General features: G+C 40.0%; 1 protein-coding gene and 1 pseudogene across 3 annotated transcripts in view; one reads left to right on the top strand and one right to left on the bottom strand.

The window, feature by feature from the left end:
* The window catches only part of RAI2 (retinoic acid induced 2), a 390,031-nt gene that overhangs the window by 181,517 nt on the left and 192,146 nt on the right, over window positions 1-16,368 (top strand). The window lies entirely within an intron of this gene.
* LOC129518864 (heterogeneous nuclear ribonucleoprotein C-like) lies at window positions 7,040-8,026 on the bottom strand (annotated as a pseudogene).

Genomic DNA, 16,368 nt, shown 5'->3' with positions numbered 1-16,368 from the left:
GCCCTACCTCCCTCCAATGCCATAGAAATCAGAATTGCCTTCACCTTCGGAAGGCACTGAAAGAAATCCCTTGAGTCAAAAGCCATCCAGGGGGAATCATTTCTTTATTCCTTTTGTGGGACTGAATGTTCTTCTCCTACGTAAGAGACTAGGATGCTTTAGAAAGTGCGTCTTCAGACTCCTTGAATTGAGGAAGGAAAAGAGACAGAGCCAGAAAGAGCTTAGCTGGAATGAAAAGCATTTTCCTGGACGCTGCCCTCCTGAATTAATCAGGTCCAGCAGAGGCGGCTGAACGAGGCTGTTGGGGAAAACTTCCTTTCTTGTATGACCGGGTATTTCTAGCCGGGCTGCAAACAGAGGAATGCTTTCTCGCCCTTGGTCCAGGGCCATTGCAACCAGAATCAAAACAACTGTTTGCCATTCCTATAAGGAACTTTAATGATCTGAAAGGAAATAGCAGGATGTATGAAAAGGCCCAAATTTCTCTCCATTAGTGGTTTAAGGGCTCTCAGTGTAGTGATTCTTGAAATCACGATTATGGTTCATGAAGTTTCTCTGACAAGGCCCAGCTAGGAGAATTGGTTTGAGAAAAGGAGCACTGAGAACTCCAGCCTGATTTCAAAGAACCTCAGCTTTACCCTCCTCGTTGAAGTTCTTGAGAAAAATAGCTTGCATGGGGGAGTGGGGTGAAGAAAAATGTCTTTTTCCTCCTTAGTAAGCATGTCTTTTTTAAAATGTAGCCCGAATGTCTCCCCATCGTTTGAGGCTTAATTCCCATATGCCGATTATTCTTGTCAGAGCCAATCCCTTGCTGCTCTAAATACATCTTTTATTTTGCTGCATATTTCAACAGCGTCTTACTCCTCTGTTTCAGCTACAGCAAATGGTCTATGCAAATTCTCACCCAGCAAGACATTCACAGGAGTTGGGGGGGGGGGTAAGGCACCTGCAACCAGTTGCGTGTCTATGGTAGGCTGGGCACCCGGCTAGACCTTTTTACCAGTGTGATTTAAGCCTCCACCCATGTGCTGTAAGGCTAGGATAAGCATCCTTATTTTATGGATGAAGAAACTGAGGCTCCCTTTTCGAGGGGATTCAGGCTTTCTCCCAAGTTTCAACTGTGTGAACCCGGGTAGTCTGACCTCAGTAGCCACGCCTGTGGCAAACTGCATCTTGTTCGGGACGGATGATGCAATCTCCATTTGACAGATGATGACGTAAAGGCTAAGGAGGTTTTTCATTTTCTCAAGTTCCCATCATAATCCTTGCCCGGTTGATGTCGCTGGAAACCCTTTTACTGTACCAAGCCACTTGGCATAGCGACTCAAGACAGATAATTAGGCTGAATCATATGTTGCCCGGGCAGTGTATGGGCTGTTTAAGAGAAGCTCCAGCTTGATTGTAGAACGTATCAAAAGTCACTTTATACTTAATGTAAAGGATAGCTTCAGGTTAGAGCTTTACTTGGAATCCTCCCCACTATGACATCAGCCAACTTGGTTACGCTACACTGTCTTATCGGTGACCTACAACGGTTCATCTTTACTATTTCGTTGTACTAGCTCATTACTGAGGTTTCCCATATTCAGGACAGCAATGTGGGGTTCCAGTTTCCCTCCTGAGCTATATAGGTGTGACACTCAATGAGAATAACTGAATCTGACATCAAGAGCTGTGTTTTTACACCATTCTTGGGACCCCAGCACAGAGAATAAATCTGTACCCAATAAGCCTCAAGGGAGATGTTCCTAACTATTCCCAACTATACTCAGTTCTCAGAACAGGATATGGGCAACTTTCCCTTTACTTGGGTGCCTTTTCCTTCACCCTGGGCATCTGTGTCTGGGAAAGACTCCAGATTTCTACATAGCTCATGGGAGAATCAAGTCAAGGCCATAGATAAAACTCTAGAAGGGGATTGTGGTGGAGGCTAATAGCTGATCATCAAAATCAATCCTCTCTCTTTTCTGTAATAATAGAGTTGTTGCCAGGCACCCTGAATACCTACCCATGTTCTCCCATGTAAATTCCTCTGTACAGCCACACTATATTTAAACCTGACTGCCTGGCTTTACAGCATTACTTAGCATCCCTTGTGGTGTTTTGTGGCCATATGACTATGCTCTATACCGGTGGTTCTCAGAGCATCATCATCATCTGACAGCTTGTTAGAAATGCAAATTCTCAGGCCCCACCCCTGACCTAGTGAGACAGAAACTCTGAGGGTGCAGCCTACAGTTTGTGTTTTAACAAGCCCTCCAGCGGATTCTGAGGCAGGCAAATGTTCTTGAGAATAGAGTGAGTAGAAATAATTTGTGTCCCTTCTGTGACTGGACCCAAAGACATTGAATATGCCTCTTCTACGCTGTCTTCCTACTTCCTTCAGGCTAGAACCAGACAAAGCCTCAACCATGCACAAGGTGACAGTGCTTTAGAGCAGAAGTTTTATGCCAATTTGACACTAAAGAATCTTTTAGATTTAAGTTTTATATTTATTTTATTTTATTTTTTAAGTAAATAAGTGTGGAGCTCAATGCAGGGCTTGAACTCATGACCCTGAGATCAAGAACTGAGCTGAGGGCCACCTGGGTGGCTCAGTGGTTGATCGTCTGCCTTTGGCTCAGGTTGTGATCCCGGGGTCCTGGGATCGAGTCCCACACCAGGCTCCCCACAGAGAGCCTGCTTCTCCTTCTGCTTATATATCTACTTCTCTCTGTGTGCTTCTCATGAATAAATAAGTAAAATCTTAAAAAAAAAAAAAGACCTGAGCTGAGATCAATTAACCGACTAAACCACCCAGGCACTCCTCAGTTTTAAGTTTTAAATGCATGAAGTAAAATTGCATATGATTGAAACGAAAACCATTTGTATTATACATTATTCTTCACAAAACCAGATACATGAAATAGTACTATATGTACATTTTATTTATTTTTATTTTTTTGTACATTTTAAGTAATACATTAGCTAACAAGATCTGATAGTGTGTCTAATGACCTCCATAAATTCAAGATATCTGCAATAACTGTATTATGATGTGGAAAGTATTTGTGGTCTCTACTGGTAACACAGTTCCAGGTACTGCTGCTATTACTATGGGTTGTTGTCTACATTCATAATGTAAGGAATGCTGAGTTTCCATTGGAGACTTATGGTAGACTGAATAGTGGCCCAGGATATCCATGTTCTAATCTTCAGCACCTGTAACACTAACCCTACATGGTAAAAGGGACTTCACAGCAGATATGATTAAGTTAGGGTATTGACATGGGGAGATCATCCTGGATTGGTCAGATGAGCCTTAAATATAATTAGAAATATCCTTGTAAGAGGGCAGAAGGAGGTGGCTAGACAGCAGAAGAGGATGAGGCAGTGTGACGATGGATCTATGCTGCAGACTTTGAAAAGGGAGGAGGGGCCACAAGCCAAAGAATGCAGGTGGCCTCCAGATATAAGAGAAGGCAAGGAAATGGACCTTCCTCTAGAGCCTCCAGAAGGAACACAGCCTTGCTGACACCTGGACTGTAGCCCAGTGAAACTGATTTAGGATTTCTAACTTCCAAAACTGCGAGAGAATAGATTTGTGTTGATTCAAGCCACTATGTTTGTGATCATTTGTTATAGCAGCAGTAGAAAACTAAAACAAGCTTAGTTAAAGTAGTGGTGATTTCTCCCCTCCAGATTCCAGTTGATGAACCTCCTGAATTCTATCCATTGGTTAGAGAATGCTATCCAATGGGTTAAAGAACCTTTTTTTTAAAGATTTATTTATTTATTTATTTATTTATTTATTTATTTATTTATTTATTTATTTATGATACACACACACACACACACACACACACACACAAAGACACAGGCAGAGGGAGAAGCAGGCTCCATTCCAGGAGCCTGACACGGGACTTGATCCCGGAACTCCAGGATCGCATCCTGGGCCGAAGGCGGTGCTAAACCGCTGAGCCACCCAGGGATCCCCGGATTAAAGAACCTTTATCCTAGCAGTTTGGAGAGCTACGGAGTGGAAGGACCTGAGTCCCTGAATGACTCCAGGAGGCAGAGCTGCCCATGAATCTAGAACCCTTTACTCTGGACTAATACTAAGAGTAAAAGGAAGTTCTTTGATTTTTTTAAGCCATTGAATTTTGGGGGTCTCCTTGTTATAGTACCTTAGTTCCCGTCTAGTATCTATAGTTCACTTAACTATTATGGGCGAATTCCTCAAGAGGGGTTAAGAAATATATCTAAGGAAAGAAAGCATATATGGACAGGAGAAAGAATCCAAAGCACCTCAGCCCACCAGACTAAGGAGCCAACAGTGATGGTGAGCAGTCGGGGCAGGAAAGTTGGAGCGCAGACCCAGCAAGTTCAGGAAGCCAGGGGCTTAGTCTGGTCAGGACCACACACTAGGGCACTAGGGGGCAAGGTCAGGGAAAGGTGAGTGATAGAGGATGGCAGAGCCTGGGGGACCAGGGGCCCCTTTCTGTGCTCAGAGTTCCAACTCCCAGACTGGTTCTCGGCTTGCCAGATGCCTTGGAATATTCAGCCAGTAAGAACCCAGACCTCTCTAGCAGCCATGCTAAAGAGCTTGGCTTGGGGTTTGCATGTTCCTATTTTATCTGACAGACACACGGGCTCTTGCTCCTCCAGGCATGGACCGCTGGCTTTGTTCCTGGCTCTGAGACCCAGGTTGGGCCCTTTGGTTTTAATGACCTTCTGGCTTTCCTTCTCAGCTTTTTGGATCTCAGAACTCCCTTATGGTTTTCAACTTTCCTCATCTTGGTGTCTTTAGTTCCCCTGGGTGAAAAATTTCAACTCCAACTCAGCCAGCCTCCCATCACCAGCCTCTTTAGCAACCCACCTTCGAGCTGGGTATACCCCAGCCTCACCTGGAGTAGGTAAGGATTCTAACAAAGACTTCTTTTGGATTCCACCTTGAAATAAAGATAGAAACATTTCTCAAGAGTTTTACTTGAAGATCAATTTTGCTTCATTTATATATAGGGGAGAAATATATATATATATGTATATGTGTATATATACACATACATAAAATAAGGGTACATGTGCAGAGTACCCACAATTCTTAAATCTTTCTGTACATGTTAAAATGTGTTAAGAACTAAGGAAGCTAGCTGGGCAATTTAAACCTCATCTTTCCATTATTGTGATTTATACATAAGGATTTTCCTGATATGGTTTCTTATATTTATCAAAAAAAAAAAACCAATAGTAGCCCATAGTAAAGTAGAATTGACAGAGAATGTCCATGATAAAATTTCAGAAATGTTAACAGCTGATGAATATTGGGAAAATTAAGCAGTAAGAAACAGTTTTCCTTCTGGAAATAATGTCTGGAGCAGCCATTAATGATCATAACTACCCACATTGGTAAGAGATTTGGTTGGACCAAAGTAAATATAAAAGCAGCAAACAGAAAATTTGAACTACATGTGAAGAAATAAGGAAAAGAATATCTAGTTTTAAATATACACTTTTTCTTACCAATAAATGAAAAATGTCTAAATTAGCTCTAGAGTAGGAATATAGAAATTATATTTTTAAATGATTATAGTTTAATTGTAGTTTTGTTTCACTTAACGTTTCAGATACATTCCTGGAAAGTTAAAAATCTATCCAATTTTTTTTCTTGAGTACAATTATGAGTTTTGGAGCTTCCATCAATACACTGAATTTATATTTAATTTAATTTATTAAGTAAACTCTGTGCCACATATGGAGCTCAGACTCATGACCATAAGATCAAGAGTCATGCTCTGCCAACTGATCCAGTCAGACACTCCTATTTATTTTTATTTTTTTTCAGAAACTGCATGTTTTATTTTAATTCTAGTGTAGTTAACATACAGTATAATATTATTTTCAGGTGTACAATATCTATACATTACTCAGTGCTCATCATGATAAGTGTGCTCTTTAATCCCATCACCTATTTCAGCCCCCTCCCCCATACCTCCTCTCCAGTTCTCTGTAGTTAAGAGTCTGTATTTTGGTTTGTCTCTTTTTTTACTTTCTTTGTTTTGTTTCTTAAAATCCACATATAAATGAAATCACATGGTATTTGTGTTTCCTGGACTGACTTATTTCCCTTAGCATTATACCCTCTAGATCCATCCATCCATGTTGTTGCAAACTTTCATTCTTTCATGGCTGAGTAATATCTCATTGTGTGTGTGTGTGTGTGTGTGTGTGTTATGTGTGTTATACATATCACATCTTCTCTGTCCATTCATCTATTGATGGACACTTAGGCTGCTTCTATAATTTGGCTATTATAAATAATGATGTAGTAAACATAGGGGTGTATGTATCTTTTTTCCCTCTAAGGTTTGGTTTAAAAGGGACTTGTTTATTTTGAGAAAAAAAGGTCTCAAACATCAGGCTGTTCACAAAAATAACTCACAGTATCAGATTAGAAAACAAATCTTAAAAAAAGAAAGAAAACAAATCTTAAGACTTTTGCACTAATTATTTTTCTAGAGGATGCATGTGACATGACAACTCTCATTCACAAAAAAGCATTATTACATTTGTGTTGAACAGTCCCACATAGCACTTTTATGTGGGGTATAACATGCATACCTCAAATTCAAAGCTGCTCTTAGGTGCTCCTCAACTAATGTGATTGCAGTTAGGGAAGCAACTACTGAGCTCAAGTATGAATGGAAAGAAGTGTTCTTCATGCATAATAAGATTATTTTGGAGACAGTTGATAAAAACCACACATCCTTTTTATTGTTAAGTCATAAAGACAAAAAATTCATAAAGAGGAATCAAAATTAAAAGCAAAAAGTATAGGGTAGGGTAAGACTTAACATAATGCCTAGGAGTGTCAAAGGAAATGAAAATGGGTCTAGGCACAGGGCAATATGAATTAATGAATATGGGAAGGACAAGGATGAGGACAAAAGTGAGCATGTGCTGGAGAAGATAGTAAGAGAGGGGATCTGGTGAGAATTTTGATCTTAGACAAGTGCCTAAGTAAAATAATGGGAGAAAATTTCCAAGCCCCACTGTGTGCTTAAGAGTCATCCTTGCCAGTGGGGCTGTCTCTGTCATCCTCTCTTTCCTCAGCTTCTTTTTTATCATCCTTCACTCAACTCCAGCTGCTCATCTCCCCAGTCTTCATTATCACCATCATCCTGTATGTATCCCCCTCTGCACCAGATCCCTCCAGTCTTCATTGTAATCATCATCCGGTACATCCCCCTCCACAGCAGATCCCCCCAGTCCTCCTCATCATCATCCAGTACGTCTGCCTCCATAGCAGGGTCATCTGCACCCCCTCAGACTCCATCTTCACATTAGTCTCATCTTTCTTCAGGGAGCTGCTATTCTGATCCTTTCCTGAGTTATCATTCATCTCTTTTCCTTACTTACTCTCTTCTTTTTCCATTTTTTCCCCAGATTTTCCAACTCCTTTTTGTTTTATCTGAGTCAGCTCCTCCTTAATGACCTGAAGGTCATCTCCTTTTAACTTCCCAGACTTGGAAGAAGATCCTCACTGTCCACTCTTAGAACTGAAGCCACTTTTGCCCGATCATGAGGTGTTTCCTGATACATAGTGGCATTTTGAGGGAACTACAGCTGGAGCGAAAGGAGGAGGAACAGTTGTTGGGTAACTACATCTTGTCATAACAAGCCTATTGAACGTCATAGTCTGAGTCAAAAGAAGAGCCATAAGCTCCACTGCAGATTGTTTTGCACCTGCTTTTCCTCAGTTTGCTTTTGGCTCTAGAGTCAGATTAATATTTAAAACCTGGCCAGCTATCACTCTGCCAGCCTTTCCTGCCACAGCAGCTTGAGCATTTCTCTCATTAGCATACTGAACAAAGGCAAGGCCCTTATGAACTGAGCAACCCACAATTTTGCTATATTTTGAGAAAATAGCCTCCACATCAGATTTCTTGACCACAAGAGTATCAAGATTCCCAGTGAATTCATGGGAGTTCATGGAGCAAGGATCTGTCTTGTTGGTAACATTGCTGGCCATTGTCTTTGATGATATGGTTTCTCACAAAGCCAAAAATCGCAGCTGAAGATAAAAAAATCTCGCTCAAGTAAAGTTCCACTAACTTATATATTTTGAGTTATTTGTAATCAGGATAGGAGAGGGAAAAGAGATTTGATTCTGAATCTCCTACTCCCAGGTTCTACATGGAGAAGCGACTGCTGCATGTCAGCAGTGCAGTGGCAACCACTCAGTCTTTGCATCTTCACTATCTTTTCAAATTAGTGTTTTTGTATTCTTTGGGTAAATACCCAGTAGGTTATTTACTGGATCATCTGGTAATTCTATTTAAAATTCTTAAGGAACCTCTATACTCTTTTTCATAGTGGCTGCACCAGTTTGCATTCCCACCAACAGTGCTGCACGAAGTTTCCTTTCTTTCCACATCCTCACCAACATTTATTTCTTGTCTTTCTGATTTTAGCCATTCTGACAGGTGTGAGGTGATATTTCATTGTAGTTTTGATTTGCATTTCCTTGATGATGAGTGATGTCGAGCATTTTTTCATGTGTCTGTTGGTGATCTATAGGTCTTCTTTGGAGCAATATCTGTTCATGTCTTCTGCCCAGTTTTAATTGGATTTTTTGTTTTTTGGGTGTTGAGTTGTATAAGTTCTTTATATATTTTGGTACTAACCCCTTATTGGGCATGCCATTTGCAAATATCTTTTTCCATTCAGTAGGATATCTTTAAGTTTTGTTGATTGTTTCCTTTGCTGTGCAGAAGCTTTTTATTTTGATGTAGTCTCAATAGTTTATTTTTGCTTTTGTTTCCCTTATCTCAGAGGACCTATTTAGAAAAAGTTCCTATGGCCAATGCCAGAGAGATTACTGCCTGTGCTCTTCTAGGATTTTTATGGTTTCAAGTCTCACATTTAAGTCTTTAATCCTTTTTGAGTTTATTCTTGTGTATGGTGTAAGAAAGGGTTCCAGTTTAATTCTTTTGCATGTAGCTGTCCATTTTCCCAGCACCATTTGCTGAGGAGACTTTTCTCCATTGCATATTCTTTCTCCTTAGTTGAAGATTAATTGATCATATAATCATGGGTTTATTTCTGGGCTCTCTATTCTGTTCTATTGATCTATGTGTCTGTGTTTGTGCCAGTGCCATACTGTTTTGATGACTGTAGCTTTGTAGTATATTTTGAAATCTGGGGTTGTGATACATCCAAGTTTGCTGTTCTTTTTCAAGATTTCTTTGGCTATTTAGGGTTTTTTGTGATTCCATACGAATTTTAGGATTATTATTCTAGGTCTGTGAAAAATACTGTTGGTACTTTGATAGAGATTGCATTAAATCTGTAAATTGTTTTGAGTAGTATAGGCATTTTAACAACATTTGTTCTTACAATCCATGAGTATCAACTGCATTTTTATATGTTAGCATTTTTGCACATCAGGAAAGGAACTTTTTAAAAGATACCAATTAAAATGGTAACAAGAGTACACAAGTTATCTAGGAATACACCTAACAAAAATGCACAAGAATTCCATGGAATAAATTTTAAAATTGTATTGACAGATGTTAAAGAAAATCTAAAGTCAAGTCTATGAACATGTTATGTTCATAGATAGAGGGATTCAATACTATAAATAGTTCACTTTCCCCAAATTGATGTATAAATTCAATGCAGTCCCAACAACCTTAATCTTGGCATGCTGTTTCTAAAATATATATGAAGAATAATATTCAAGGGTAGCCAAGATGCTCCCAAAGAAGAGAAAGTAGGTGGTGGAATTTGGCTCCCCAAATATTATATAACTGTAGTAAAGACAGTATACTCCTGATAAGGGCTAGACAATGGAACAGAAAAGACACCCCAGACACAGACTCATACATATATGAAAACCTGATATATGACAGTTATAATTAAAACTGAGAAGGAAAAAAAAAGAACTATTCAATATATACTACTGGGAAAATTGGCTATCTCTAAGGGAAGAGAGTAAAAATAAATCCCTACCTCACCATATACTACAAAATGAACTACCCTACTACCTTATTATACACATATATCCAGTCCAGATGGGTTAAAAACTTATATGTGAAAGACAAAACCTAGAAACTTTTGGAAGAAAACATAAGGAAATATTTGTGTGACAGCTCAGGGGGTAGGCAATGATTTCTTTAAGAAGAGAGAAAAAGTTTAAACTTTAAAAAAAAGATTTGATTATATAAACTTCAGGACTTCTTTACATAAAAGATCTTCATTAAGAGAATGAAAAAAATATAGCCACAATTTGAGTGAAGATTTTTGTAATATAGATAACTAATAAAATAATTCTTATCCAAAATGTATAACATGTGTATGTTATCTACTTTACACACACACACACACACACACACACACACACACACAGGTACATATATGTCTATTGCTGTGTAACAAATTACCCTGATACTTACAAATTTAAAATGACACACATTTATGATCTCACAGCTTCTATAGGTCAGGAATCTGGGTGTGGCTTAGCCGAATCCTCTGCTTCAAGGTCTCATTGGCTACAATCATCTTCAGGCCCCAGCTGGGAAGGATCTTCTTCCAAGCTTAAACTCATGTGGTTTTTGGCAGGAGGCCTCTCTTAGTTCCTTGCCACATGGGCCTCTCCACAGAACATCTAACACATGGCAGCTGGCCTCATTGTGGGGAGCAAGCAGGAGGGCAGGAGAGGGTACCAGCAAGAGAACCTGCTAGCAAGACACAAGTCATGATGTTTTGTAATCTAATCTCAGAAGTGATATCTCATCACTTTTGCCATATTCCATTTGTTAGAAGCACGTTACTAGGTCCAGTCCACATTCAAGGGGAGTGGATTACCTAAGACTATGAATACGAGGAAGTAGGGATCATTGTTGGTCACGTTAGAAGTCATTACAATATATATCAACCTAGGGGCACCTGAATGGTGCAGTTGGTTGAGTCTCCAACTCTTGGTTTTAGCTCAAGTCCTTATCTCAGGGTCTTGAGATCGATCCCCATGTCGGGCTCCGTGCTCAGTGCAGGGTCTGCTTAGAGTTTCTCTCTCCCTCTTCCCCTCTCTTTCCCCCTTCTAAAATAAATAAATAAATCTTAAAAAATATATATGTATATATCAACCTAATAGAAAATTATGCAAATATTTTGCATATTAACAAATTATTATTAATTTATATTAACAAATATTTCATAGCCAGAGAAACACAAATGACCCCTAAACAGTGGAAACCCTTGTGCATATGCCCCCGGAGAGGTATACAGCAATATACACAGCATCCTTATTTATAATAGGCAAAAACTGAAAAAGCAAATGTCCAGCACCAGTAAAATGGATAAATCATGATACAACCATACAGTGAAATACTGTACAACAGGGAAAATGTATAAAGTATATAGCTGGACACATAAATGTGGAGGAACCATTCCAAAGCATAATATTGAGTGAAATAAGCAATTCACAGAAATAAAGGTACAGTCTGATTCCATTTGTCTAAAGTTCAAGGACAAGGGAAGCCAGATAATTTATGTATTTCTATGTTTCTACCTCTACCAAGGAAATGATGAACAAAACTAGCATAATGGTTTTCTGAGGTAAGGGACAGCATACAGCAGGGAGGAGACACACGGGGAGTTCAAAGGTGCAGGGCAATATGTGTTTAAGTACTTTATTATTATTTCAACAGTGAACACACAATGCATTGTTTTGTATGGGTGAGTTTTTTCATGCTTAAAAATGTAGGGAAAAATAAAAGAGCTAATGTTTATTGAATATTCCTCTGTGTCAGCCACTTTGCAGATGCTTTGATGGAATGAATCCCATGCTTTTATTTTTAATGCTACACCTCTCATTTTCTGCCTACTGTTTTTTTACTTTCAGGAGTGTTTACCTAAAATAAAATAGAACATATTGTGTTTAAAGCAAGGGAAAATCATGTGATAATAAAAACAATGGAGAAAATGCTAATACTCAACTCAAGGAGAATCTTGCCTTTTATACCAAATACAGAACCTAAAGCCATGTAATCTACTCACAAAACCCTCTGAACCAAAAGGAGCGACCTGGACAACCAGACTAGCTCAGAGTTTCTCATCCTTGGCACTACTGACATTTTGTGCTGGATCATTCTTTGTTGTTGTGTCTGTCCTGTGCACTATAGGATGTTGAGCGACATCCCTGGCCTCCACCCACTAGATGCCAGCAACCCCCCTTTGCAAGTTGTGGCAAATGAAATTGTCTCTAGACACTGCCAAATGCCCCCTGGGAGGCAAAATCACCCCTGGTTGAGATCCACTAGATGGTCCTGGCATATTCAGTAGAAGTAGCCATATAGTGAACCTATCACGTGCCTATTTCATATTCCCTTGGTAGTTCTCATTCATTCATTTATTTCCTTGACATTTATTGAGGTGCTCTGAGAACTAAATGTTAGGGAGCTTTGCTTGTTATACCATCCCTCCAGGTTTCTTGAACGTTATTCACTCACCGAGCAGAGATACCAGGGCAGAAAGAAACCCAACAGTTCATATCACAATTCTGCACTTCTTTATTTTCAAGTTCTTTTAAAAATAAACAGAAAGGTTTATACCTCAAGAGGATTCAAGGATGCATTAGTGACCACTTGTAGGTTTTCACTGACCTAAAAGGGGCCACTTAGGCCCTCTATAACTCGTGGCTAATGCAGTTTTTTTTTTTTAAGTTTCGTTAGGTTTAGCATATGAGGAGCTTCCACTTGTGTAAATTGGGTGGCTGCTTTAATTGATTAAGTCATAACCTGAGCTAAGTGGCTATGCTGAAAGCAAGGTTGACCTGTATTAAAAATTTAGGGAACAGACATTTAAAAAAGTTAATGCACGCACTTATATGCATGCATAGTTATTTTTTCTACTCACACACAAGAAAGAATTTCAATCTCTGTACATAGTGAGTGTAGGCTGCAGACTTCATCGTGCCCTTTCAATTTTAATTTTCTTCACTTAGTCATTTTAAAGTCGTTTTTTTCTAGCTGTGCGTGACTTGCTCTTTTTCTGTCCTTGCTTGTATTTTTAAATTGTGCATTTACAAGGAATAAAAAGAAACTCCTAACTTGCAGTGTAATTGTGCGCAAGGAGTGTATTTTGGTCCCTGCCGCCCTGTCAGCCTCAGAGCGGGGATGCTGTTGCCATGGAGACAGGGATGTTGAACGGGCTTCATCACCTTTGCCCTGCTATTTAAAATCGTACTCATAGCAAAGCTCTGGCAGACATAGGGCTTTTTCTGGTAGGTCAACCACCTCCTCCCTTTTTCTCTTTTAAAAACAACAACTTGGCAGATTAATGCCATTTTTATTTATGACTGTTATAAAATGTAATGTAAATACCCTCTCGCACAGAATGAATGGGTAGCTCTCTCTTTGTGTTGTCTTTTTCCAGCACGGAACTGAAATTCCTTGAGAGTTTGCCAAAACCAGTCCCTTTAATGGGTTCTGCTCAGGGTTCTATCCTCTCTGTTGGCTTTCTGAAAGTATCAGAGCAGTGGGTAGAGAACAGAGAGAAGCCGAGGAAATTATAGGATGAGACAAAAAGCAATAGGAAGTTAATCACAGGCTTTTCAAATGTTGAAACAAACATTTGGGGAGTAGGCTACTCTCACACACCCCTGGCGGATGAGTGGGCCAGTATTACCTTTCTGGAAGCAATTCAGTCATAAAAAGCCTTAAAAATACCCTTGCCCCATCGATGACAATTTTAGCAAATTTTCCTAGGAGAACATACATACAAGGAAACAAAGATTTGCCTACAGGATTACTCATCACAGTTTTATTTATGCGGGTGGAAAACTGGAATCAACCAGTTTCAGAAACACGTCCGTAAAAGGGGATTGATTAAATCAATTCTAGTACATCACACAATGGAATACTAGGCAACTGTGTTAAATAATAGTGCAGCAGTCTATTTCCTAACCTGAAAAGCTGTTCAAGCAATGCCATTTAATGAAGAAAAAAAAAAGGCAAGTTACGCATCACTAAGTGCATTAGTATTCCATTTAAAAAATAATTATAGAAACATACACATGTACTTAAGGGAAAACTGGAAAGTTGTATGTCAAATTTTGGGTTGTGTTGTTTTAATTTATTTTTTTCTCTATTTTATAAGTTCTACAGTGACCATCACTTGCATAACTTTAAGTCAATTAATTAAAAAATTCATGCTTATATAAAAATATTTTTAATTTGAAAAGTTCTAGGAGCTTTCCTTAAGAAACAGACTTTTTACTCAATGTCCTGAGAATTCTGAAATTAAGTTCTTACCATTTGCCCTCAAATGGATTCTTTAAAACATTTTTTGGGCAATTTATTCTTTTTGGACCGCACAAAATACAGCCAGTTAATTCCAGTTAAAAGCATTGGACCTACTGAATTTTTGAGCTGCTCTCAACCAGTGTCCAGAATAGCCCCCCAGAAAGCAGGGTTGGCACTACTCATCACTTGGCCAGAGCCCCTGGCTCCCCGAGTAATGGCATCCGTGTCCGCCAGGGCCAGCTCTCTGCGGAGGGAGGCCCCAGCTGCTGCCAGGGCTGAGATGAGCTATAGATGAGGGGGTTTAATAGTCCCATCTCTGCCCTCTCAGCACCCTCTCATTGCGGATGCAGGGATGGGGGTGGAGAATAAACCTTGAGGAAACCATAAATAAACTTGTGGCTAGGATGTGATTGTAACTCTCCGTGCTCTCTCTCTCACACACACACACACGTACACACATGCACGCACGTGCACACGAATTTGTCATTACCAATGGCAGCTTTTTCCAATATGACAGGGTGGGAAGGGGGCTGGATGAGGGAGTGAGTATTCCTTTGTCACCTGTATTTATTTCCTTTCCTGATGAAGATGTTTTTGTGAGTCCAAAGTAATGTGCAGAAGCATTTGATGTGAACAACTGAGACGTGACCTCAGTGTTCATTACTCTCGTGACAACCCGCCCCCCAATTTCCTCAGTACCATCACAGCAAACAAGATACAAGTCTAAACCATATTTCCATGACCCACCGTAAAGCAGAGACACCATATTAACTGTGGAGATCTTGAAACTGCCTTGTGGGAGGGGCAGCCTTTCTGTCACCCCTCTGCTCTGGGCCCCTGGTGGGGTGTGGCCTTCATTATTGGACAGGCAGGGAAGCTGAGGTCCCCAAGCTCCCTCCCCCTGGCCTGCCTCAAAACTTCACCCTCAGGTTTTCATAGACTGACTGCCTTCCAGGAGTCCAGAGGCGGTGCTGTTGCTGGGCAGGAGAGGCAAATCGAAAGCAAAATGTCCCATCAGGTTTCCACTAACTGGAGCATTTCAGATGGTAGCCTGTGGTCTGAAGAGCAGCATCTGCATGGGCTTTGGATTTTGAAAAATAATATTGGCCGAAAGGTACAAGACAGAAAGGCCTAGGACAGAGCACTAAAACACGGGGAATCAAAGGTATGTCCATACTAACTACAAGGCAAACCATTGCTTTTTCATTTCCCCAATATTGCTTTATATATGGCACTTTCTAAAAAGGGTCAGAATGTATCTGTATTTCAGATTAGTTCAACAAAATTTTACTTAACTCCTCTGTACCTCACTATTCTCTTCTGTAAAATGGTAATAGAAGTAGAAACTGCTCCGTTGGGTTGTTCTGAGAGTGAAAGGAATTCGTGTGTAACCCCCTTAAAAGTGCCTGGCAGATGGTGAATGCTCAATAATTATCCCTATCACTATCATCATCGTTATCCTTACTGCGCAGCCCTCAGTACTGAGTACTGAGTACTACCATGCACTCTGCTCAGTTTTATTTGTAGTAGTTGAATCTTTTTTATTGCTCTAATCATTCCATTGTATGAACACTATTTATTAGTTCATTCTCCCGTTGATGGACATGTGAGTTCTTTGGGGGTTTGGGGGGGCTGTTTTTAACAAAGCTGCTATGAAGCATTTTGTCCTTGTTCTTTGCGGGACATATGCACCCATTTCTTTTGGGTACCTAACCTTGGAGTGAAATCCCTAGATCACTGTTCAGCATCAGTAGATATTGCCAAATAGATTCCAAATTATTGCCAATGCTTATTTATTAAGCACCTATTTTGTGGTAAGCACGGAACCTAGGGGTTCTGGAGCTAGAGGCTAAACAGGACACAGTCCCTACCCTGCGGAGTTAGGAATGTTTCCCCTGCTGGATAGCACCTGAAACGTCTGGGTTTTCACTCTGCAGGTGCAACAGTGTGAATGCCACATAACTGATTGAAGGGCTGAGGGGCAGAAAATATAGGCAGTGTGCTCCTAAGTTCCAGGATCCCAGAAAATAAGCAATGTGCTGGTACGTTCCAGGATCACGGAGCAGGTTAGCAACAGGACTAG

Source organism: Nyctereutes procyonoides, unplaced genomic scaffold (genome assembly GCF_905146905.1).
Source record: "Nyctereutes procyonoides isolate TBG_1078 unplaced genomic scaffold, NYPRO_anot_genome, whole genome shotgun sequence".
Classification (NCBI taxonomy): domain Eukaryota; kingdom Metazoa; phylum Chordata; class Mammalia; order Carnivora; family Canidae; genus Nyctereutes; species Nyctereutes procyonoides.
The sequence above is the reverse complement of the archived record's forward strand: the minus strand, read 5'-3'. Positions and strand labels throughout refer to the sequence as shown.